Source organism: Phacochoerus africanus, chromosome 1 (genome assembly GCF_016906955.1).
Source record: "Phacochoerus africanus isolate WHEZ1 chromosome 1, ROS_Pafr_v1, whole genome shotgun sequence".
NCBI lineage: Eukaryota > Metazoa > Chordata > Mammalia > Artiodactyla > Suidae > Phacochoerus > Phacochoerus africanus.
Window position 1 is genome coordinate 151961787 of NC_062544.1, and position 26202 is coordinate 151987988.

The 26202-nt window shown below is 44.9% G+C and overlaps 1 long non-coding RNA gene across 1 annotated transcript; it reads left to right on the forward strand.

Moving 5' to 3' along the window:
• Positions 1-9879: 9879 nt before the first annotated feature.
• On the forward strand, positions 9880-23252 carry LOC125128159 (uncharacterized). The gene is made up of 3 exons (XR_007135161.1): positions 9880-10882; positions 21603-21718; positions 22611-23252. It is a non-coding gene; the product is annotated as an uncharacterized LOC125128159 (long non-coding RNA).
• The last annotated feature ends 2950 nt before the right edge of the window (positions 23253-26202 follow it).

Genomic DNA, 26202 nt, shown 5'->3' on the forward strand with positions numbered 1-26202 from the left:
ATATGGAGGTTCCCAGGCTAGGAGTCTAATCGGAGCTGTAGCCACCAGCCTATGCCGGAGCCACAGCAACGCGGGATCCAAGCCACATCCGCAATCTACACCACAGCTCACAGCAACGCTGAATCCTTAACCCACTGAGCAAGGGCAGGGATCGAACCCACAACCTTATGGTTCCTAGTCGGATTCATTAACCACTGCACCACGAAGGGAACTCCTAGATTTTTTTTTCAAGCCCACAGCTGCTGTATATGGAAACTCCCAGGCCAGAGATTGACTCCAAGCTGCAGCTGCAAGCTACACCACAGCTGCGGCAACACCACTGTGCCAGGTCAGGGATCAAACCTGAGCCTTCACTGTGACCTGAGCCACTTCAGTGAGATTCTTAACCCAATGCACCACAGCAGGAACTCTGACAATTAGATTCTTCATGAAGCAACAAGACAAGAAGCCAAGTGAAGCATTAGGGAAACCCATTAGAGGACCTGCAGGTGAAAGGGTCCGAAACACCAGACCCTCCTCCATTCGATGATGTGTGCTCCTGGCCTTGGCAGCTTCCACCCCTCCCTTCCTCATCACCTACCATCTACCCAAGATGAAAGGGGCCAGCTGAGAAAACCCAGGAGGGAGGGGGAGAATAAGAAGGACTGAAACCACCCAGAGGGGGCGGCCCCTGTTCAGGCCCAGCTGGTTGTTCCTTTTGGAGAAGTTGGGATCAGAGCTACCAAATGTCTGATTTTTTTGACAGGAGTTAAAATTCTTGGTATTTGTAACAAATCTCTTAATTTTGAACTGTTGGCAACTTATTAAAATTACACAGAGGATTTTGAGGTGTGAAACTACTTAATGTGACCCTATAATAGTGGGTGGACAAACACTGTCATAAATTTCTACAAACCCATAGAATGTATAACACCAAGTGTGAGCAATGTAAGCTATGGACTTGGGTGTTTATGGTGTGTCGGCCTCAGTTAATGGACTGGCAAAAGCACTCTGGTGAAGGATATCAATAGTAGGGGAGGCTGTGCATGTGGAGGGTGGGGGTTTGGGAACTCTCTGTACTTTCCACTCAATTTTGCTGGGAACCTGAAACTACCATATTCTGAAAGATAATGTCTATCTAAAAAATTGTTCTGGGTGGAGTTCCCATTGTGGGTCAGCATGTTAAGAACCTGACCAGTATCCATGAGGATATGGGTTCCATCCCTGGCCCCACTCAGTGGGTTAAAGATCCTGTGTTGCTACAGGTTGGGGCATTGATCACAAGATGTGGCTTGGATCCCATGTTGCTGTGGGTGTGGTGTAGGCCAGCGGCTATGGCTCCGGTTTGACCCCTAGCCTGGGAAACTCCATATGCCACAGGTGCAGCCCTAAAAAGACAAAAAAAAAAAAAAATTGCTCTGGGAGTTCCCACTGCAGTGTGGGGGATTAATGATCCAGCCTGTCTCGGTGGAGGCACTGGTTCTATCCCCAGCGTAGCACAGCTGTGCAATAGGTCACAGCTCCACCGTGGATTCCACCCTTGACTCAGGAACTTCCATATGCCACAGATGTGACTGGAAAAACAAAAACAAAAACAAAGTGGCATGAGGGAACCCGGGTTGGGGGGTGATTGAAATATTACATATCTTGATTGTGATAACGTGACTATATATTTGTCAAAACTCATCAAACTATTTGCTAACAAGAGTAGATTTTATTTAATGCAAATGAGATAATAAACATGATTCTAAAAAATTAATTAAAAAAATTAAAAACTGTTCTGGGAGTTCCCGGGTGGCCAACCAGATTAAGAATCTGGTGTTGTCACTGCAGCAGCTTGTGCTGCTACTGTGGCGCAGGTTCAACCCCTGGCCCGGGAACTTCAACATGCTGTGGGCATGGGTAAAAAATAAATAAATAAACAAACTTAAAATTGCTCTGGCCCACAGACCACTAATTAATAACCAATGACCTACTACTCATTTTCTGGCTTTACCCTACACTTCTCTCTTGACCTCAAGACCTGTATTTTTTTCTTTTTTTTTTTTTTTTTTGGCTGCCCCTGAGACATATGGAGTTCTCAGGCCAGGGATCAGATCTGAGCCTTAGTCTCGACTTAAGTCACAGCTGTGGCAATGCTGGATCCTTAACCCATTGTGCTGGGCTAGGGACCAAACCTGCATCCTCATAGATACTAGTCAGGTTCTTAACTCCCTAAGCCACAACAGGAACTCCTGTACTTTAATTTAAACGTGGAGAAATTAACCTGAGCATTCCACAGACCACACAAATGCAATTTGTTTAAACTAGAACATACTTTGCTCAACATACAAACAAGCAAAATGAAACCCACTTAAGTCCCTGTAGGTCACAATCCACCTGCTTGTCTGGAGTAGAAGTCCTGGAGACATCTACAGCCCTTCCATTTTTTCCTCTCTCCCCTACAATGCCTTCCTCCAACCTTTACCAAACCTCTTGTAAGTGCCAGCTCTGATGGCAAGATGCAGGAGTGGCTCAGCAGGGGCTGGTCTGAAGGTGGAAAGGACAAGCATCTACAGAACAATACTCACTATGTGCTGTGATAGATTTGTGCAAAATGCTGTGTGGGAGTTCCCGTCGTGGCGAAGTGGTTAACGAATCCGACTAGGAACCATGAAGTTGCGGGTTTGATCCCTGCCCTTGCTCAGTGGGTTAACGATCCGGCGTTGCCGTGAGCTGTGGTGTAGGTTGCAGACGTGGCTCGGATCCCACGTTGCTGTGGCTCTGGCGTAGGCCTGTGGCTACAGCTCCGATTCGACCCCTAGCCTGGGAACCTCCATATGCCGCGGGAGCGGCCCAAAGAAATAGCAAAAAGACAAAAAAAAAAAATGCTGTGTGGACCTTCCTTAATCTGCACAACAGCTTCATGAGACAGGCATCTTTTTTTTCATAACAACCCTGATGAGGTGTAATTGCTATGCCATAAAAGCCTTTCTTTTATAGTGTACAATTCCAAGGGTTTTAGTACATTCACAGAGCCATGCAACCATCGCCATTATCTAATTCCAGACATTTTTTTCCTTTTGCTCTTTAGGGCCATACCTGTGGCATATGGAAGTTCCCAGGCTAGAGGTCGAATCAGAGCTGCAGCTGCTGGCCTACACCACAACCACAGTAATGCAGGATCTGAGCCTCGTCTCAGCTACCCCACAGCTCATGGCAACATCAGATCCTTAACCAACTGAGCGAGGCCAGGGATTGAAACCACAACCTCATGGCTACTAGTCGGGTTCATTGCTGCCGAGCCACAGTGGGAACTCCTAATTCCAGACATTTTTTAGGGCAGTTTTAAGTTCAGAGCAGAATTGAGCAGAGAGGACAGAGGTTCCCACATCCCTCCACTGCAAATCTTGGCAAGCACCACTCATTACTGTCTCCATAGTTTTTCCTTGTCTGGAGTTTCATAAAGTTGGAATCACATAGTATGTAGCCTTTTCAGATTGGCTTCTTTCACTTAGTAATAGGCATTTAAGTTTTCTCCATGTCTTTCTTGGCGTGATAGCTCATTTCTTTTTAGTGCCGAATAATATTCCATTGTATGGATGGACCAAAGTTCGGTATCCATTCATTTATTGAAAGATGTCTTAGTTGCTTTCAAGTTTTGGCAATTATAGATAAAACTGTTAAAAATGTCTGTGTGTAGGCTTTTGTGTTGACATGTCTTCAACTCCTTTGGTAAATACTAAGGAGTATGATTGCTGGATTGTGTGGTAAGAGTATGTTTAGTTTTGTAAGAATCTGTAAAACTGTCTTATAAAGTGACTGTTCCATTTTGCCTTCCCACCAGCAATGAATGAGAGTTCCTGTTGCTTCACATCCTTGTAAACATCTGGTGGTGTCAGAGTTTTGGATTTTGGCCCTTCTGTAGTGGTGTCTCATCGTTGCTGTAATTTGCATTTCCCTGATGACAGATGATGCATGTGAAAGTTCTTGGGCCAGGGATCAAATCCACGCCACAGCAGTGTCCCGAGCCACTGCAGTAACAACACAGGATCCTTAACCCATTGAACCACAAAAGAATTCCTCTGTCTTCTTTGGTGAGTGCTTGTTCAGGTATTTTGCTCATTTTTTAATAAAGTTGTTCCTTTTCTTACTGTTGAGTTTTAAGAATTTTTTTTTATGTTTCTTTTCTTTTCTTCTTCTTCTTTTTTTTTTTTTTCTTTTTATGGCTGCACTTGCAGCATATGGAAGTTCCTGGGTTAGGGGCTGAATTGGAACTACAGCCGCCGGCACCACAGCCACAGCAAACACCAGATCCGAGCCACATCTGTGACCTATGCCACAGCTTGTGGTAATGCCAGATCCTTAACCCACTGAGCAAGGTCAGGGATGGAACCTGCATCATCATGGACACTATATTGGGTTCTTAACCTGCTGAGCAATAACAAGAACTCTTTGTATATTGAAAATATTTTAAAATTTCTTTTTTTTTTCTCTCTTTTTAGGGCCACATCAGCGGCATATAGATAGTCCCAGGCTAGGGGTCTAATAGGAGCTACAGCTGCAGGCCTATACCAGAGCCACAGCAACCCCAGATTCGAGCTGCATCTTCAACCTACACCACAGCTCATGGCAATGCCGGATCCTCAACCCGTTGAGCCAGACCAGGGATCAAACCCGAAACCTCATGGTTCCTAGTCGGATTCATTTCCACTGTGCCACAACAGGAACTCCAGAAAATATTTTAAAAGTTCTTTGAGACTTTTCTTTTTAGCCCACCTTTTATATAGAAGTGTGTTGTTTAATCTCTAAGCATTTGGAGGGCTTTCCAGATCTCTTTCTTTCTTTTTCGTCTTTTTGTCTTTTTAGGGACACGCCCATGGTGTGTGAAGGTTCCCAGGCTAGGGGTCGAATCGGAGCTGTAGCTGCCGGCCTATGCCAGAGACATAGCAAAGCCAGATCCAAACAATGTCTGCGACCTACACCACAGCTTACAGCAATGCCGGATCCTTAACCCACCGAGCAAAGCCAGGGATCGAACCAACAACCTCATGGTTCCTAGTTGGATTCGTTTCCGCTGCGCCATGACGGGCACTCCCAGATCTCTTTCTTTTTTTAAATGTTATAGAAGTATAGTTGATTTACAATGCTGTGTTAATTTCTGCTGTACAGCAAAGTGAATCAGTAATATGTATATGTATTTCACACATATTCTTTTCTGTTATGGTTTATCGCAGAAGATTGGATATAGCTGCCTATGCTATACAGTAGGACCTAGTTGTTTATCCATCCTAAATGTACTAGTTTGCCTCTGCTAATCCCTAACTCCCTTTCCCACCGCAGATCTCTTTCTGTTACTCAATTCTAGTTTAATCCCATATGGTCTGGGCGTAGGCAGAGGTCATCGAGCCCCCGAGTGTTACAGGGCAGAGCTGTGTTCCTGGGTATTGACAGCTCTTTATCTGAAGCCTCTGAACTGAGCCCAACTGTAAATTTAATCTGGAAGGATCAATCTTCTAAAAGGGGCCAAATCTCCACCTCTCTATGTTTTAAACAGATTTATTCAATTTAAAATAAAAGGCTTAGTGTTCAGTAAAGGAAAACCTAGCAGACTTCTGTTTAACAAGCCAGAGGTCTAAATGTACTAAGTTGTGCAGACTTCAGATAAATTCCCTTTTTGAATTTTTTTTTTCTTTTGGCTTTTTAGGGCCGCACCTGCAGCATATGGAAGTTCCCAGGCGAGGTGTCAAATTGGAGCTGTAGCTGCCGGCTTATACTACAGCTCACGGCAATGCCAGATCCTTAACCCGCTGATCGAGGCCAGGGATCAAACCCACGTCCTCATGGATACTAGTCAGGTTCATATCCGCTGAGCCACAATGGGAACTTCTCCCTTTTGGAATTTTTTATTGTGGTAAAATATATCTAACATACAATTTACCTTCTCAACCATTTTTAGGTGTCCAGTTCAGTGGCATTAAGTTCATTCACACTGCTGTGCATCACCACCATTCCTCTCCAGAACTTTCTCATTAGCCCAAACTGAAGCTCTGTCCCCATTAACCACTGGCTCCCACCTCCCGCAGCCCCAGCGCCCACCCTCCTCCTTACTGCCTCTGTGGATTTGACTGCTCTAGGGCCTTCATACATGTGGAATCCTACATTTGTCTCTTTGTGATGGTCAGAAGTTCCTTTCTTTTTAACTCTCTAAATTTTTATTTCTTCATTTTGTTTCAAATTAAAATGACGACAGTCCAAATCAGTCCTCATTCAGCAGACGTGTGTGTTGTGGGGAGGTGACCTAAAGGCAGGGCCCTGGTGTCCCCAGAGGCTGCAGCCTGTGCAAGCGTGGTCATTTGGACAAGGAGCTCAACCTCAGTATTGACCGAGGCTGAGAAGGAGCAGAGCATCATTTAGTTTTCTTTGCCAAAAGAGAGTCTAAATTGTGCTGAATCAGAGCAACTGTAAACATTGTTTGCTTTTAGATATTTCACTTTATCTGCCAGGCTCTGAGATAATGAGCCTGTGTTCTGGAGTTGTGCTGCTGAGAAATAAATACAGATGAGTTGGCAAGTCCATAAACAAAAGATTTTAGGCCTTCCTCATCTAGGAGGAGACAATTCATATAAACTGTGGCTTGTACTGCATTATACAAATCTTTAAATAAAGCAGGTGTTAATTAGTGCAAGGAAATTTTTGGTCTACGGGAAAAGGCAATGCTTTCTTCTTGTACCTTATAATATTCTACTATATATACTTTTTCATATAACATTTTCTAAGTACAGGTCTCCTGAGGGTTTCTTTTTTTTTTTTTTTCCTTTTTAGGGCCAAACCCACAGCATATGGAAGTTCCCAAGCTAGGGGTCGAATTAGAGCTGCAGTTGCTAGCCTACACCACAGCCACAGCAACACTGGGTCCTTAATCCACTCACGGATACTAGTCGGGTTTGTAACCCAATGAGCCAAGATGGGAACTCCAGGACTTCAGTTTTAAAAGCTCAACCTGGTAAACCAACTATAATGGAAAAAATAAAAATCATTAAAAAAATTTAAAAAAGTAAAAGCTCAAAATGAAACTTGAAGATATCAGAAGTATTGTGAAAAGGGAGTTCTCGTTGTTTCAGCAGAAATGAATCCGACTAGCATCTATAAGGACGAAGGTTTGATCCCTGGCCTTGCTCAGTGGGTTAAGGATCTGCCGTTTCTGTGAGCTGTGGTGTAGGTAGCAGACGCAGCTTGGATCCCACACTGCTGTGGCTCTGGTGTAGGCTAGCAGCTACGGCTCCAATTCGACCCCTAGCCTGGGAACTTCCATATGCAGGTGCGGCCCTAAAAATAAAATTAAAAAAAAAATTTTTAAAAAGAAGTATTGTGAAAACATGCTACATAACCATGCTCTTTTTTTCCAAGTAGCAAGACAGACAGTCTTCTGAAAAAAATAACTCAGACATCACATCTGCCAATATCCTCCACAAAGCAACAAGCCCAGAGAATTTCAGCAACTTGCTGATGGGCACAGAGCCAGGACACCACCCCTTTCTCCGAATCCAATAGGCTCTCATAAGAAGGTTTTCAAGGACAGGAGAAAATATAGAACAAAACAGAAATATACTGGAATAAGGGAAATCTAAATTGTTGTGCTGAGCATTATGGTACAGTGGGACATGTAAATAAAAAAAAATTTTTTTTTGGCCACATCAGCAGCATGTGCAAGTTCCTGGGCCAGGGGTTAAACTGGATCCACAGTGAAAACACCAGATCCCTAACCCACTGCACCACCAGGGAATTCCTATTAAGACTGAGGAGAGAGGGATCGTGATCAAATTAAATACTGACACCAAATAGAAAGAAGCCCTCAGACGTGGCCCTGAAATAGTCCAGAAACAAGCAGTTTACACAGAAGGGATTTCCTGATCCATGAAGGACACCACAGCAGCCAGGAGGGAGGTGCTTGGGGAGGGTTATTTTACTCTAGTCTTGCTCAAACCTACAGTGGCCCTCATACATTAGTGGAGAGAATGCAAAATGGCGCAGTCACTGTGGAAAACAGTTTTGACTGTTCCTCCAAAAGTTAAACATATAACTACTGTAAGACCCAGTAATTCCACTTCTAGGTATAAACCAAAAGAATGAAAAACAGAGACTCAAACAGACACCTGTATGCCAGTGTTCACTGAAGCCTTATTCACAACAGCTGAAAGGTAGAAAAAACCCAAGCGTCCATCAACAGATGATGGATAAACAAAATGCGATTCAATGGAATATTACTCCATCATAAAAAGGAAAGAAAATAGAAAATAGCAAGTGTTGACAAAGATGTAGAGGAATCAAAACCCTCTGGCATTGCTAATAGGGATGTGAAATGGAGCAGTCACTGTAGAAAACAGTTTGGTGGTTCCTCAAAAAATTAAAATAAAAAATTACCATACGACCCAGTAATTCCACTCCTGAGTATACACCCCAAAGAACAGAAAGCAGGGTGTTACAAAGATATTTGCACACCACTGTTCATAGCAGCATTATTCACCATATCCAAAGGGTAAAAACAACCCAAAGTCCAACAGTGGATAAACAGAATGAGTAGATAAACAAATAGTCTGCTTTAAAAATGAATGAAATTCTGGGAGTTCCCGTCGTGGCGCAGTGGTTAACGAATCCGACTAGGAACCATGAGGTTGCGGGTTCGGTCCCTGCCCTTGCTCAGTGGGTTAACGATCCGGCGTTGCCGTGAGCTGTGGTGTAGGTTGCAGATGCGGCTCGGATCCCACGTTGCTGTGGCTCTGGCGTAGGCTGGTGGCTACAGCTCCGATTGGACCCCTAGCCTGGGAACCTCCATATGCCGCGGGAGCGGCCCAAGAAATAGCAACAACAACAACAACAAAAACAACAGAAGACAAAAAGACCAAAGAAAATAATAATAAAAAATAAAATAAAATAAAATAAAATAGAAATGAATGAAATTCTAAGACATGCCACAACATGGAAGAACCTTGAGGACATTATGCTCAGTGAAATAAACTGCCACAAAAGCAAAATTACTGTATGATTCTACCTCTGTGAGGCCAGTAGAGGAGAGACACAGTAGAATGGGGGTTACCAGGGCCTGGGGCATAGGGAGGGGCAGTTAGGGTTTAATGGGGACAGAGTTTCAGTTTGGGAAGGTGAAAGGTTTTGGAGATGGAGGGTGGTGATGGTTACATAACAATGTTGTATACATCTTACCAAAAATATGATAAATTCAGCACCAAAAAAAAAAGGAAGTTCTGATACATTCCACAACATGGACAAATTGGGAGTTCCCATCTTGGCTCAGTGGTAAGGAACTAACTAGTATCCATGGGGATGCAGGTTCAATACCTGGCCCCACTCAGTGGGTTAAGGATCTGGTGTTGCTGTGGCTGTAGTGTAGGTTGGCAGCTGTAGCTCCAATTTGACCCCTAACATGGAAACTTCCATATGCTGTAGGTGTAGCCCTAAAAACCAAAAACAGAAACAAAAACAAAAAACAAAAAAACAAAAACAACAACAAAAAAACATGTACAAATATTTAAAACATTTCGAAGTGAACTGAGCTGGACACAAAAGGACAAATACTCTATGACTCCATTTATATGAAATATCTATCATAGGCAAATAGAGGCACAAAGTGGACAAGAGGTTACAAGGGCTGGGAGCGAAGAGGCGTGGGGAGGTGTTACTTAATGGGGACAGAGTTTGTGCTGGGGGTAATGGAAAAGTTTTGGAAATAGAAACAGATTGAGGTGATGGTTGCATAACACTGTAATGAATACTATTGAGCTGTACACTCTAAAATGGTGAATTTTATCTATTTTATCCCACCAAAACAAACAAATCAACAAAAACAAACATAAAACCCTTCAGGGGCTCCACAGCTTTGCAAAACTGAAGTGCACACCCCTCTGGCTGGCAGGCAGGGCCCTCTGCCTTTCCAGGCTTCTCGGCTGCTCCTGGCCATCCGCCCAGTCCTGGCCCAGCTCCACCAGGCCTTCTCCAATCCTGTGTCTGCCATTCTTGCCCCCTCCTGGGGGTAACTGGCCACTCCTGTGCCACTAACCGCCCTGCCCTGCCACCTCCTAGGCCTCAACTCTGAGTCATCTGGGCTCAAACAGGGCTGTCTGCTCAGTAACCACATGGACCTAGAGAGGAAGGAGAGCCAGCAGAGGCAGGGCTGGCCAAAGTCACTCCTAGGGTACAGTGTGTGCTTGAGCAGAAAGGCCATTGAATCTGGCATCAGAAGACAGAGTTTCCAGGGTCACCTCTGCCACCAGCTAACAGGGTAACTATGGACAAGCCACCGCCCTCTCTGGACCTGCCTCCTCTTCTGTAAAATGAGAGGATTGGACTGGGAGCTGCAGGAGGGCTTTCAATTCCAGGCTTTGGGGACTAAACTTGGGCACAGAGGACAGCAAGACAGAAGCCATCTTCTTCAAAGGACAAAGTGGCCCTCAAAATTTCAAGTGATTTTCTTCTCACCAGGGCACCTGGAGCAGCCTTTAAAGGTTCTTGAGAGATAAATGAAATGAAGGTAATGCACCAAAGTAAAGAGTTTTGAGGCTGAATTTTGCCATGATTTTAGGGTCTGTTATATTAGGATTTTCATAAAAGAAATTATCCAGAGGAAATAAAAGTTCCTCACTCTACTCTTAGCCTACACATGTAAATCTGGGAGGTGGAGCTGGGTATCAGTAACTCATGGTTGAATGCAGAGGCCATCCCAAGAGGCAGTAGAGTGGGCGTGACAATGGAAGACTATATAACCCTGACAAGGGTCTCAGGACACCTGCCTTCTCCCATGTGATGGATGAGTCTCAATCAAGGCTGCTATCTGACCCCCTTCATGAAGCATTCAGAAGTGGATGGAATTGGCAGTGTTTTTCCTGATTCCACAGGATTCCAGCATGAAGTAAGTTTTTTTTAATTTAATATAACTTAATTTTTTCTTTTTAGGGCCACACCCATAGCATGTGGAAGTTCCCAGGCTAGGGATCGAATTAGAGCGGCAGCTACCAGCCTACACCATAACCACAGCAATGCCAGATCCGAGCTGTGTCTGCAACCTACACCACAGCTCATGGCAACATCAGATCCTTAACCTACTGAGCGGGGCCAGGGATCAAACCTGCATCCTCATGGATACTAGTCAGGTTTGTTACCGCTGAGCCACCATATGAACTCCTGGGGTTTTTTTAATTAATTAATTAATTTCTATGGCGGCATCCATGCCATATGCAAGTTCCCAGGCTGGGATCAGACCTGCACCTCTGCAGTGACCCAAGCACACTGTGCCAAAGCAGGAACTCCCGGTTTTAAAAATAAAATGATGGAGTTCCTGCTGTGGCTCTGTGGGTTAAGGATCTAGTGCTGCTGCAGCTGTGGTATAGGTTGCAGCTTCAGCTCAGATTCAAGGCCCTGGCCCAGGAATTTCCATATGTCATGTGCATAGCCAAAAAAAAGAAAGAATGAATAAATAAACAAACAAAATATGTAACAACAGGAGAAAATATTTAAGATATGATTTTATTTAACTCCTCAATGTTACTTCTGGACATCTACTCTGATGAAATATTCAATGCGTGCACAAGTGTGTGGTTGTCAGAATGTTCATGGAAGGATTGTTGCTGTGGACTGAATATTTGTGTTTCCCCAAGATGGATATTGAAACTCTAATCCCCAGTGTGATAGCATTGGCGGTGGGACCTTTGGAAGGTAATTAGCTCTCGAGCGAGGGTGGAGCTCTCATGAAGGGGATTAGCGCCCTTCTAAGAAGAGGTCAGAGTCAAGCTTGCTCCTTTCCAGCCTTGTGAGAATACAATGAGAGGGTGGCTATGTGCAAATCAGGGAGCAGGCCCTCACCAGGCACCAGCTCTGCCAGCACCATGACTGTGGACTTCATCGCCTCCAGAACGTCAAGAAATAAAGGTTTATTGTTTAAGCCTCCCAGATAATCTGTTATAGCAGTCTAATTGGGCTCAGATAATTGTTTATGATACTGAAAAAGAAGGAAAACCTAACTGTCTTCAGATAAGGAATCAGATATATATATATACACATGAAACATACATATAGCATATAATATATAAAGGTTATTGATACAGCAGCATATGTACAAACATAAACCAATATATACATATGCCATTATATCAATATATCAATTCATAGGCCAGATATTTATCACCCATATAAATAATATCTAATATAAATAACATGTAGATATATTTGTAATATATAAATTCATATTTAACATATGTCAGTGTACCAATACAATGGAATGCTATACAGCTATTTAAACTTTTAGAGGAGTTCCCACTGTGGCTCAGTGGTTGGTGAATCCGACTAGGATCCATGAGGATGTGGGTTGAATCTTTGGCCTCAATTAGTGGGTTAATGATCTGATGTTGCAGTGAGCTGTGGTGTAGGTCGCAGACTCGGCTTGGATCTCACGTTGCTGTGGCTGTGGCGTAGGCCAGCAGCTACAGTTCTAATTGGACCCCTAGCCTGGGAACCTCCATATGCCACAGGTGTGGCACTAAAAAAACAAACAAAGAAACAATAACTTTTGGAGAAGAATACTAAATCACTTGATGGTAACTAAATTTACTGCACCGTAATTAAGCATTCCTTATATATCATCTCATTTAATCCTTACACTGTAACTTCCTGTGATAAAATACTTTTTTTTTTTTTGGCCACAGCATGCAATGGCTTGATGTGGGAGCTAAGTTCTCAGAACCAGGGAGTGAACCCCAGGCCACAGCAGTGAAAGCGCCAAATCCTAACCACTAGAACGCCCTCATATTTTTATTTTTATAGATGAGAACACTGAAACATAAGTTAAGGAACTTACTCAAGACTACCTAGTTAAAAAATGGCAAACCCAGAAATACATCCACTCTTTTTTGTTTTTTTTTCTGCTTTTTAGGGCTGCACCCATAGCATCCCAGGCTAGGGGTCAAATCAGAGCTGCAACTGCCGGCCTCCACAACAGCCACAACAACATGGGATCCAAGCCGTGTCTGCAACCTACACCACAGCTCATAGCAACGTCAGATCCTTAGCCCAATGAGTGGGGCCAGGGATCAAACCTGCACCCTCATGGATACTGGTCGGTTTTGTTTCTGCTGAGCCATGAGAGGAACTCCTGCAACAAGTGTTTCTTAATTAAAAAGTAATTGCGGGTGGGGGAGTTCTCTTGTGGCACAGAGGGTTAAGAATCTAGTGTTGTCACTGAAGTGGCTTGGGTTGGTGCTGTGGTGTGGGTTTGATCCGAGGACTGGGAACTTCCATCTGTTGAAGATGTGGCCAAAAAAACAGAGGAGAGGGACAATATTGGGGTAAGGGTGTGGGAGGTACAAACTACTGGGTATAAATTAAGCTCAAGGATGTATTGTACAACATGTGGAATACAGCCAATAAAAACTATAAATGGAAAATAACCTCTAAAAATTATATAAAATTTTTTAAAAATTTAAAAGTCTTAACAAGATTATGCAAATATTTAAGAAATACTTTTTAGGAGTTCCCGTTGTGGCACAGGAGAAATGAATCTGACTAGTAACCATGAGGTTGCAGGTTCCATCCCTGCCCTCACTCAGTGGGTTAAGGATCTGCTGGTGCCATGAGCTGTGGTGTAGGTCACAGACACAGCTCGGATCTGGCATTGCTGTGGCTGTGGTGTAGGCCAGCAGCTGTAGCTCTGATTAGACCCCTAGCCTGGGAACCTCCCTATGCCGAGGGTGTGGTCCTAAAAAGCAACAAAACAAAGCAAACCCTTTGTAAGCATTTATTCCTTTAACAGATATTTAGGAGCTGACCTTCGAAGGAGAAGACACAAGTCCTAAGTCATGAGTTTAGGGCATGCACATGAAAAACCCACTTTCCTCTACTTGCCCACTAGGAAGCCCCTAGGCTTTCCGTATCTATGCCCCTGGGGTGCAGGCTCCTCTCCTACCCACTCTTTTTTTTTTTTTTGTCTTTTCCAGGGCCGCACAGGCGGCGTATGGAGATTCCCAGGCTAGGGGGTCTAATCGGAGCTGTAGCCTACACCACAGCCACAGCAACGCCAGGTCCAAGCTGTGTCTGCAACCTACACCATAGGTCACGGTGATGCAGGATCCTTAACCACTGAGCAAGGCCAGGGATGGAACCCGAAACCTCGTGGTTTCTAGTCAGATTCGTTAACCACTGAGCCATGACAGGAACTCCTCCCACCCACTCTTAAGGGGCCTTATGGCTGACCCACAGATGTGAGCGCCCTCTCTGGGCTAACCTGTGATCTCTGTGAGTTGCTGGCTGCTCCTCCTGTCCAAGCTCTTGCCTTTCTCTCTCACTCCTCTCAGCAACACAAGGAGACAATCCTCCTCTCACTTTAAAGCTGAAAATCACTCAGACACAGAGGTCTGGTAATATACATGCAGTCACTCATGGGGACTCCAGCCCAGCTGACCAGTCCCAGCCTGCATATCCTCTCAACCACCTGCCTCATTGTCAGATCACCCCCAGCGTACACTTCTACCCCACCCTGGCTGGCTTGGAGAGTTCTTCGGGTAGAAATCGCTGCAAGTGTCAGCGGACACTACAGTAGCCAAGACATACTGTTTCGAAATCCAATTTTTCTCTGGAATCTAGACCCTTCCTTTTCTTTCATCCCAGCTGCTTCTGCTAGGCCCTCACTGTCACCAGCCTGCACACTACCACCACTTAGCCAAGCCAGATCATAGTGGAGGCCCTCCACCAGCTCCACACTGACCAGGGGATGAGTCTAGACTCTTGCATTGCAAGCAAGGTTCTCAGTGCCCTAGCCCCAGCCAACCTTACCAGCTCTATCGCCCACCACCATCCTGCCCCCAGCTGATCTCCCCAAGCTGGTCTCCTCACCAGGCTCTACCTACAGAGGCACTTCCTGCCTTCCTCCACAGGGACCCTCCAGGGGCAGAGGAGCTGGGAGTCAGGCAGACCAATGTAAATGATGAATAAGATATGGTATGTAAATGGCAAGACCATCCCAGAGAGTGATGGAAGACTGCTCGGAGGAGGAGATGTCCCATCTGTGTCTTAAAGAGTGAGAAGGCATTCACTGGGCTGAGAGAAGCAGGGAGGGGATCCCAATGGAAAAGGATGTGAAAGGGCCTTCGTAAACTGCCACTAGATCTGTGCCCTCCCAAGGTGACTTTATTCATAGATGCAGGTGGAGGAGTCAGAGGCAGAGCTGGGATCCAGGCCTGGCTCCGGGCTTGTTCACTCAGTTGTAAAAAGGAGGTGGAAGTGAGAAGAGGTGAGACATTGGGCCCCTTGATGAGGTATGGGAATGCGTAGGGCAGGGAACTGCATGGGGTTTTTTCTACCACAATCCAGAGAGCAGTGGATTCTAGGCACATCTGAAGCTGATGTGTCAGCCCTTGAACCTCTAGGTCTATTACTAGCCAGCAGCAATTATCCCAACCTTGTATATCAACTATACTTCAATAAAACTTTTAAAAATGAAATCATAAAAATGCTATGCTGGGAGTTCCCGTCATGGCTCAGTGGTTAATGAATGAGACTAGCATCCATGAGGACGTGCGTGTTCAGTCCCTGGCCTTGCTCAGTGGGTTAAGGATCCAGCATTGCCATGAGCTATGGTGAAGGTTGCAGATGCGGCTTGGATCTGGCATTGCTGTGGCTGTGGCGTAGGCTGGCAGCTATAGCTCTGATTCGACCACTAGCCTGGAAACCTCCATATGCCACGAGTGTGGCCCTCAAAAAACAAAAGACAAAAAAAAAATAAATAATGCTATGCTGCTATTTCTCTAGACTACTTAAATATTTTTTAAATTATATAATATATTCAACACCACCTAGGGCATCACTCCTGGGAAATTACTGAAAGTAAATACATGAATAACTAAAAAAGGTATGTGCACAAGGATGTTTCAATAAAAAATGAAAAATCTGAACAACTCAAGTATCCAAGAGAAGAATAATTTAATTTATGGGCCCTCTGTGGATGAGACAGTGTGCAGCCATTAACAATTATACTTTTGGGGACTATAATACATGTGAAACACTTCAATCTTAAATGAAGAAACAAACATGAAAGTACATAAACATGTATGCTTATCAAGGAATCCAGAAGCTATAAAAGCAAAGACAGTCATATCTGATAACTTAAAGTTTGATGTTTTGGAGATTTCGTTGTGGTTCAGTGGGTTAAGAATTTTACTAGTATCCATGAGGAAGTTGGTTTGATCCCTGGTCTCATTCAGTGGATTAAGTTTCCAGCATTTCTGCAAGCTGCTGTGTAGGTTGCAGATGTGGCTCAGATCCCAAGTTGCTGTGGCTGTGGTATAGGCTGACAGCTGTAGCTCTGATTCAACCCCTAGCCTGGGAACTTCCATATGCCGCAGGTTTGGCCATAAAAAGAAAATAAATGTGAAGTTTTATAAAAAAAAAACACTTAGAAAGTTAGAAGGCAAAGGCTATAGGAGGGAAAAAATAATATCTACAACAAAGGTTAACATCTGTAGTAAACAGAGAGTTTCTATAAATCAAAATGCAATAGAAAAATGGTTAAAAACATGAAAAGACAATTTACAAAGGAGGAAATCCAAGAAGCACAACCTCAGCAGTCAGGGAAATGCAAATCTGGGCAATAACAAGATACTCAGATTCATCAGTGGGATTGGCAGAAACTGAAAAGAAAGAGAACACCCCGTGCTTATAAAGATTCAGGGAAAAAGACATTCCTGTTCATTTCTGGTAGGAACGTTGGCCAGGAGTGACCTTTTCGGAAAGTCACTTGGTAGTCTCAAAATTACAGTGAAAAGGAAGAAACTTCTGAGGTGAGCCATGAGGTGAACAAATGTCCAGGGCACTGTGCCAAGTGAAAGAGCCAGACCTGGGTGTCCACACACTGATTCCAGGTACATGATGTCCCAGGAAACGGGAAGCTGCATGGGCGGTGGAGGAAAGGCTCACTGTGAAGGTGCAAGAGGGACCTTTTGGGGGTGACAGAAAGTTTTATATCTGGGTTGTGTTGGTAGTTACATTGACATATACATTTTTCAAAACTTACTGACTCATTTACTTAAAATAGGAGCATTTTATTACGTTTTGTATTTATTTATTTATTGGCTGCACCAGCAGCATGCAGAGGTCCTGGGGCCAGGGATTGAACCCATGTCACAGCAGCGACCCAAGCCACAGCAGTGACAACACTGGATCTTTAACCTGCTGAGCCATAGGGGAACTCCCCAAATGGGAGCTTTTTATTGCATGACATGATATCACCATAAAGTTGATTTAAAAATTTAAAAATACAGGAGTTCCCATTGTGGTTCAGCAGTACGAGACTGATTAGTATCCATGAGGGCATGGGTTCAATCCCTGGACCTGCTCAGTGGGTTAAGGATCTGGTGTTGCTGTGAGCTGTGGTATAGGTCGCAGATGCAGCTTGGATCTGGTGTTGCTGTGGCTGTGGTGTGGGTCGGATGCTACAGCTACCATTGGACCCCTAGCCTGGGAATTTCCACATGCTGTGGGTGCGGCCCCAAAAAAGACAAAACCAAAACCAAACCAAACCAAAAGAAAATAAAAAGTACAAGTACAGAAAAATATATGTAGATTTCCATTTTATTGCAGCATTGTTTTGAGAAGCAAAAAAGTTGGAAATGGGAGTTCCCGTCGTGGCTCAGTGGTTAACGAATCCAACTAGGAACCATGAGGTTTCGGATTCAATCCCTGGCCTTGCTCAGTGAGTTAAGATTCCAGCGTTGCAGTGAGCTGTGGTGTAGGTTTCAGTCTTGGCTTGGATCAGGAGTTGCTGTGGCTGTGGTGTAGGCCGGTGGCTGCAGTTCTGATTAGACCCTTAGCCTGGAAACCTCCATATGCCGCGGGAGCAGCCTTAGAAATGGCAAAAAGACAAAAAAAAAAAAAAAAAAAAAGCTGGAGATGATAGAATGTGTACTGTTGGGAAAATATCTGAGTAAATTATGTTAGATCCTTAGTGTAAAGTATTAAAAACCCATTTAAGGGAGTTCCCGTCGTGGCACAGTGGTTAACGAATCCGACTAGGAACCATGAGGTTGCGGGTTCGGTCCCTGCCCTTGCTCAGTGGGTTAACGATCCGGCGTTGCCGTGAGCTGTGGTGAAGTTTGCAGACATGGCTCGGATCCTGAGTTGCTGTGGCTCTGGCGTAGGCCGGTGGCTACAGCTCCGATTCCACCCCTAGCCTGGGAACCTCCATATGCCGCGGGAGCAGCCCAAGAAATGGCAACAACAACAACAACAACAAAGAAAAAGACAAAAAAAAAAACAAAAAAAAAACATTTAAGGAGTTCCTGTTGTGTCGCAGCAGAAACGAATCCAACTAGGAAACATGAGGTTTCGGGTTCGATCCCTGGCCTCACTCAGTGGGTTAAGGATCCGCGTTGCCATGAGCTTTGGTGTAGGTTGCAGATGCAGCTAGGATCCTGTGTTGCTGTGGCTGTGGTGTAGGCTGGCAGCTACATCTCTGGTTAGACCACTAGCCTGGGAACCTCCATAGGCTCCAGGTGAGGCCCTTTTTAAAAAGACAAAAAAAAAAAGAAAGAAAGAAAATAAATGTACATAGCATCCCATTTTTGTAAAAAAAAAAAGTATATTTTTAATCTACTGTTCATATCTGAAAAATAGAGGAAAAAATATGAATTGAGCACTTCAGGATGTTAATATTTCTTACTTCAGGGGATGGAAATAGAGAAGAGTGTGTGGTGATATAATTTTTTTTCTAGCCTCTGCAGTCAAACTCTTAACTCACTGCACCACAGCAGGAACTCCTAAATTTTTTAAAATTAAAGTGTAGTTGATTTACAATGTTGTGCCAATTTCTGTGTATAGAAAAGTGATTCAGTTATACATACATATGTATGTATGTATGTATTTCTTCTTTTTTATATCATCTTCCATCATGGTCTATCCCAGGAGATTGGCTATAGGTCCCTGTGCTATACAGTAGGACCTCCATTGTTTATACATTCTAAATATAATAGTTTGTATCTACTAACCCAAACTCCCCATCCATCCCACTCCATCCCCACTCCCCCTTGTCAATCACAAGTCTGTTCTCCATGTTTGTGAGTTTGTTTCTGTTTTGTAGATAGGTTCACTTGTGTTGCATTTTTTTTCTTTTTTCTTTTTTCAGGGCCATACCTGCAGCATATGGAAGTTCCCAGGCTAGGGGTGGAATAGGACCTGCAACTGCAGGCGTACACCACAGCCACAGGATCCAAGCCACATCTGCAGCCTATGTCGCTTGTGGCAACGCCAGACCCTTAACCCACTGAGAGAGGTCAGGGATCAAATCTGCATCCTCATGGATACTAATCTGGTTCTTATCCTGATGAGCCACAATGGGAATTCCTATGCCACATTTTATTTTTTTATTTTATTTTATTTTATTTTTTTGTCTTTTTGCTATTTCTTGGGCTGCTCCCACGGCATATGGAGGTTCCCAGGCTAGGGGTCCAATCGGAGCTGTAGTCACCGACCTACCCCAGAGCCACAGCAACGCGGGATCCGAGCCGCGTCTGCAACCTACACCACAGCTCACGGCAACGCCAGATCGTTTAACCCACTGAGCAAGGGCAGGGACCGAACCCGCAACCTCATGGTTCCTAGTCGGATTCGTTAACCACTGCGCCACGACGGGAACTCCCCTATGCCACATTTTAGATTCCACATATAAGTGATATTACATGGTATTTGTCTTTCTCTCTGACTTACTGATTCACTTAGTATGAAAATCTCTCATCGCATCCATGTTGCTGCAAATGTCATTATTTCATTCTTGTTTATGCCTGAATAGTATTCCATTGTGTATGTGTACCACATCTTCTTAATCCATTCATCTGTTGATGAACATTTAGGTCGTTTTCATGTCTTGGCTATTGTGAATAGTGCTGCTATGAACACATGGGTGCATGTATCTTTTTGAACTATAGTTTTGTCCAGATAGATGCCCAGGAGTGGGATTGCTGGATCCTATTTTTAATTTTCTGAGGTACCTCCATACTGTTGTCCATTGTGGTTACACCAACATACATTCCCAGAAACAGTGTTAGGAGGGCTCCCTCTTCTCCACACTGTCTCCAGCTTTTGTTATTTGTAGACTTATTAATGATGGCCATTCTGACTGGTGTGAGGTGATACCTCATAGTACTTTTGATTTGCATTTCTCTAATAATTAGTGATGTTGAGCATCTTTTTATGTGCCTACTGGCCATCTGTATGTCTTCTTTGGAAAAATGTCTATTTAGGTCTTCTGCCCATTTTTCCATTGGGTTGTTTGTTTTGTGGTTGTTGAGTTATATGAGTTGTTTGTATATTTTGGAGATTAAGCCCTTGTCAGTTGCTTCGTGTACAAATATTTTCTCCTGTTCCATACATTGTCAGTCTCTCTTTTAAAGACTAGCTGACTGGGTCATCTCTGAAATATTAACTCAAGCTGCTGACCTTTGGAAACATATCAGAGACCATGTGGACCTATGCGTGAGCTTGGCCTTAGTGAGGGTGAAAAGGATGCAGGCTTAGGCTTGGTTACAGCCCCACCTGGGGGCAGGGGGTGCTGGGACAGCCTGTGGAGGGGACATTGGAGAGGATCTGAAGCAGGCTGCTCCAGAACAGAGGCACAGGACTGTCCCTGCCAAGCTAGCGGACTGTTACTGCCCGCGGAGATGTTGTGCCAGGTCTAAACATGGACTGCATATTGAACATAACCCAAGGAGGTCACTTGCTCTGCAATTTTAAAAACAAAGTCAATCCTCGACTTGATATGATTCAAATCAGCTGAAGCAGGGGGGGGCCTCTCAGGAGTTGGTTTCTAATTTGGTTTTAGAATATGAAGAAATATCAAATCAGGTTTCAAAATTGTGGTATATTTTAAATGTTTAAATATTGAACACTTTCAACATGCAAATATTGCACTTATAATTGTGCTAAAGATGACTACATAACGATATATACATACACACACACACCTATATATATATGGAGATACATGTATTTCCTTTTTGAAATATATAGATATTTCTAAAAGTCAGGAAACAGGATAAGCTTTTTGGGGCTTTTTTGGAGGGAGTGGTTTTTGCTTTTTAGGGCTGCACTATGGGATATGGAGGTTCCCAGGCTAGGGGTCAAATCGAAGCTGTAGCTGCCAGCCTACGCCACAGCCACAGCAACTTGGGATCTGAGCCACGTCTGTGACCTATACCACAGCTCACGGCAATACCGGATCCCCGACCCACTGAGAGAGGCCAGAGATCGAACCCGCAACCTCATGGTTCCTGGTCAGATTCACCTCCGCTGCACCACGATGGGAACTCCAAGTTTATTTCTAAATAATGTATTAGTTACATTTTCAAGTAACATGTTCGATATTTTTTTCTTTAACGTCTAGCAACGTATTCAGGCAAAAAAACACCTAAATTTAAAGCAACAGACCCAGTAACTACACAGGGAAGTTTTTACATATGTATGTGTAATACCCTCTCCCTATCTATCTGCTCATGGTGTACTCCAGGTGTTCTAGTTTGATAAGAGAAGACAAATTCAAGGTAACATGATAAGCATTTTTTTTTTAAGTCCTTCTTTTCATCCCGACTCATGCACAGCCTTGTAGGAGATGAAGCTCTTGGAGCATGCACAACCTGACCTCCTGCCCGGGGCAGGCCCTGCTGTGAGACGGAGCTGCACGGAGTGGGGAGTGGAGCCTGTAACTCGGAGTCAGGTAGCAGTTGCAGCTCTGCTGTTTTTTGTGTGACTTGGAGTCTATTTCCCCCTCAGCAAGATGGAGATAGGAATAAAACCTTCCCAAGGTTGGGGAGATGGTGAACTGAGATAATGCACAGAAGGGTGTTGCACAAGATTGAGCACCAAGGTTGCTCAAATGTTTGCTTCCTTGGAAGTCTCTCCCTGGCTGGATGCAAGGATGACGTTGGATGATGTACGTGAAAACAAATGTTGGTTATAATTAGAAAAGGGTAACAGGGCCTGCGTCTGTCTCAAGGCAGGGTGTCTCTGTGTCAGATGGAGGTGGGGGAGATCTTTGCACTGCCTCCCAACTTACAGCTCAGGGATGGTAGTTCCCAATCACTTGGATCTTTTTTAACTTCCTTCTGTGCTCCCTCGACCTTTTGGCAACCCCCAGATCTAGCTACCTTCTCAGAATGGGTCTGGAAATGCAGAGCAACACATGGAAGGGGCAGGGCCATGGGCACGAGACACATCTCCTGACAATTGATACTTCAGGGCTGCACTCAGGACCCAGCAAGGCCCCTGCCTGCTCCCTCTGACCTTACTTCCCTTCTCTTACCCTTTACCACCCTGGCCTTCCTTCTGTCCCTAAAACACATCAAGCTGAGCTTTAGTCCAGGTGTATTCCTGCCTCATTCCTTTCCTCTTGGTTCCCTCTTTCTAGAAACTTCTTACCTGGCCCTCCACACGGCTGGCTCCCTCTCGATATTTATGTCGTGGCTAAGCTACCCCTCCAAGGAAGCCTCCCCTGACCACTTGGCTAAAGTATCCATCCCTCAACCCCAGTCACTCTCTACCCCATTATGCTAATTTACCTTCCTTACAGCTCTTATCATCAGCACATACTGGTTATTTGATATCCACAGAAGCAAGAGCTCAACCATCTTGTCCACACCGACTCCCAGCACCTGCACTCAAGACATCCTTGTTAAAGTGGTGAATGAGTGAAATCCTGTCTGACATCTCTAGAGCCACAGAAACAGCTTCCTCCTGGTGGTCCATGGGGAGTCCGTTTATTGCTGTAACTGGTGCTGCTCCAAGCTATGGTGGGTCAATAGGCTGGTGGTCTCCAGTGATACTCAGTCCCAGGATCCATGCTCTTCTGTGTCCCTCACATATAAACTCAGGGTGTGGCCACGGGACTTGCTCTGGCCAACAGGACATGAGCAAGTGTGCCGGGCGCAGAGCCATGATAAGTCCTGAATGCTGGGGTCTGTCCTCTTGGGACACTGTCTCTCGAGGTCCTAGGGTACACTGCAAAGAGGTCCAGCCACCAAGATGAAAAAACCACACAGAGGACCAAGGGAGCTGGCCAGGTGCCCCGTTCCAGCCATTCCAGCTGAAGTGCTAGAAATGTGAGTGAAGACCTCCCAGCCCCAGGAGGTGACAGGTAGGGCAGGAGAACCACCGAGCTGAGCCCAGCCCAGCGGGCAGACTGATGGCAAATCCAAAACCATTTTTAAATAAATTTGACCAGCTTGCTTCGGCAATAAGTAGCTGAAACACTAGATTCCCTGCCATTATGAATGGCTGTGTGTGTCCGAGAGACCAACGCAGAGGGCTGCAATGCACTAAACTTTGTCTCCACACTTTGCCGAGCATCTGGCACAAACTAGGCAATAGTTCACTCAGAAATTTAAGGAACTCCTGTCCATGCTGTCTCAGCTATGCATGTGTGCGTGCTTGTGTTTGCATGTGGCGTGTGTGTGTGTGTGTGTGTGTGTGTGTGTGTCTGTGTGTCTGTGTGTCTGTGTGTGCGTGCGCGCGCAGAGATTAGTCGTGAAGGCTCTCTCCCAAGCACTTCCCAAGGCTGTCCCTTAGCTCAGCTCTCCTGCCCACCTTTCAGCACGGCAGCCCAAGCGCAGGGGTGTCATCCATGTGCAGAGAGGTCAAAGGAGAGGTCTGTGAGAGCCCAGAGAGGGTGAGCTGACTACCACAGGGACACAGGGCCCAGGGATGGGCTTCTGAGTTGAACACCAGCATGTGCTAGCTGCTTATAAAGCACTGGAAAGTTGGCCATGTGATTTCAGCCAATTTCCCCTGGATCTGCATTTTTATTATTATTTTATTTTATTTTATTTATTTATTTTTTGTCTTTTTAGGGCCGCACCCTCGGCTTATGGAGGTTCCCAGGCTAGGGGTCGAATCAGAGCTACAACTGCCGGCCTACACCACAGCTACAGCAACTCGAGATCTGAGCCACGTCTGGGACCTACACCACAGCTCACGGCAACACCAGATCCTTAACCCACTGAGCAAGGCCAGGGATCGAACCCGAGTCCTCATGGATGCTAGTCAGGTTCGTTAACCACTGAACCACTTCGGGAACTCCTCCCTGGGATCTTTAAAGTCATCTCAGAGGTGTCAGTAGGGCTATTCCCTGGCTTGTGCCCGGTCACACAGCATGGGAAGGGCTACAGCTGCCGGACTAGCAGGAGTGAGCTTCCTGCAGACTTTGCTGCCAGGTCACGACTCATCCCCTTGGGACTCACCTCCTGGACCCTTGCCCACAGCACCAGTTGCTTTTTGGGAGACAGAGGGAGAACGGGGTAGGTCTGCCTAACCTTAAAGTTCATTCATGGTTTTTGTTTTTATTTTTGTTTTGTTTTTTTAGTGCTGCACCCACAGCATATGGAAGTTCCCAGGCTAGGGGGTCAATCAGAGCTGCAAATGCCAGTCTGTGCCACAGCAACGTGGGATCTGAGCCACATCTGCAACCTACACCACAGCTCACAGCAATGCTGGATCCTTAACCCACTGAGTAAGACCAGGGATCAAACCTTCATTCTCATAGATAGTCAGGTTTGTTACTGCCTGCGCCACCACAGGAACTCCTCATTCTTTTTTTTTTTTGTCTTTTCTAGGGCTGCATCCTCAGCATATGGAGGTTTCCAGGCTAGGGGTCGAATCAGAGCTGTAGCCACCGGCCCACACCACAGCCTCAGCAACGCCAGAGCTGAGCCATGTCTGCAACCTACACCACAGCTCATGGCAATGCCGGATCCCTAACCTACTGAGCAAGGCCAGGGATCGAACCCACAACCTCATGGTTCCTAGTCAGATTCGTTTCTGCTATGCCACAATGGGAACTCCTCATTCATGTTTTAAAAAACAAGACAAATAATCTCCCAAGGTAATAGAAATAAAAGCAAAAATAAACAAATGGGACCTAATCAAACTTACAAGCTTTTGAACAGCAAAGGAAACCATAAATGGAATGAAAAGATAAGCTACTGAATGGGAGAAAATATTTGCAAATTATGTGACCACCAAGGGCTTAATCTCCAAAATATACAAACAGCTCACACAACTTAATCATAATTTTTTTAAAACTCAATTAAAAAAGGAGTTCCCGTCATGGCGCAGTGGTTAACGAGTCTGACTAGGAACCATGAGGTTGCGGGTTCAGTCCCTGCCCTTGCTCAGTGGGTTAACGATCCAGCGTTGCCGTGAGCTGTGGTGTAGGTTGCAGACGCGGCTCGGATCCCGCGTTGCTGTGGCTCTGGCGTAGGCCGGTGGCTACAGCTCCGATTCAATCCCTAGCCTGGGAACCTCCACATGCCGCGGGAGTGGCCCAAGAAATAGCAACAACAACAACAACAACAACAAAAAGACAAAAAAAAAAAACTCAATTAAAAAAATGGCAGAAGGGGAGTTCCCGATGTGGCACAGGAGAAATAAATCCAACTAGTATCTATTAGGATTCGGGTTCAATCGCTGGTCTTGCTCAGTGGCTTAAGGATCCAGTGTTGCTGTGAGCTGTGGTGTAGGTCGCAGATATGGCTCAGATCTCGCATTGCTATGGCTGTGGCGTAGGCTGCCAGTTGTAGCTCCAACTCGACTCCTAGCCTGGGAATTCCCATATGCCATGATATGGCCCTAAAAAGCTTAAAAAAAAATTGGCAGAAGACCTAAATAGACATTTCTCCAAAGAAGACATACAGATGGCCAATAGGCACATGAAAGGATGTTCATCATTTCTAGTTATTAGAGAAATGTAAATCAAAACTACAATGAAGTATAAGCTCACACCAGTCAGAATGCCATCATTAAAACCATCATTAAAAAGTCTACAAATAGGAATTCCCATCGTGGCTCAGTGGTTGATGAATCCGACTAGGAACCATGAGGTTGAGGGTTTGATCCTTGGCCTTGCTCAGTGGGTTGAGGATCCGGCGTTGCCGTGAGCTGTGGTGTAAGTCGCAGATGCGGCTCAGATCCTACGTTGCTGTGGCTCTGGTGTAGGCCGGCAGCAACAGCTCCGATTAGACCCCTAGCCTGGGAATCTCCATATGCCGTGGGAGCGGCCCTAGAAAAGGCAAAAAGACAAAAAAAAAAGAAGAAGAAGATGTGGTACATATATATTCAATGGAATGTTACTCAGTCATGAAAAAGAACCAAATAATGCCATTCACAGCAACATGGATGGATGTGGAGATTATCACAGTAAGTGAAGTA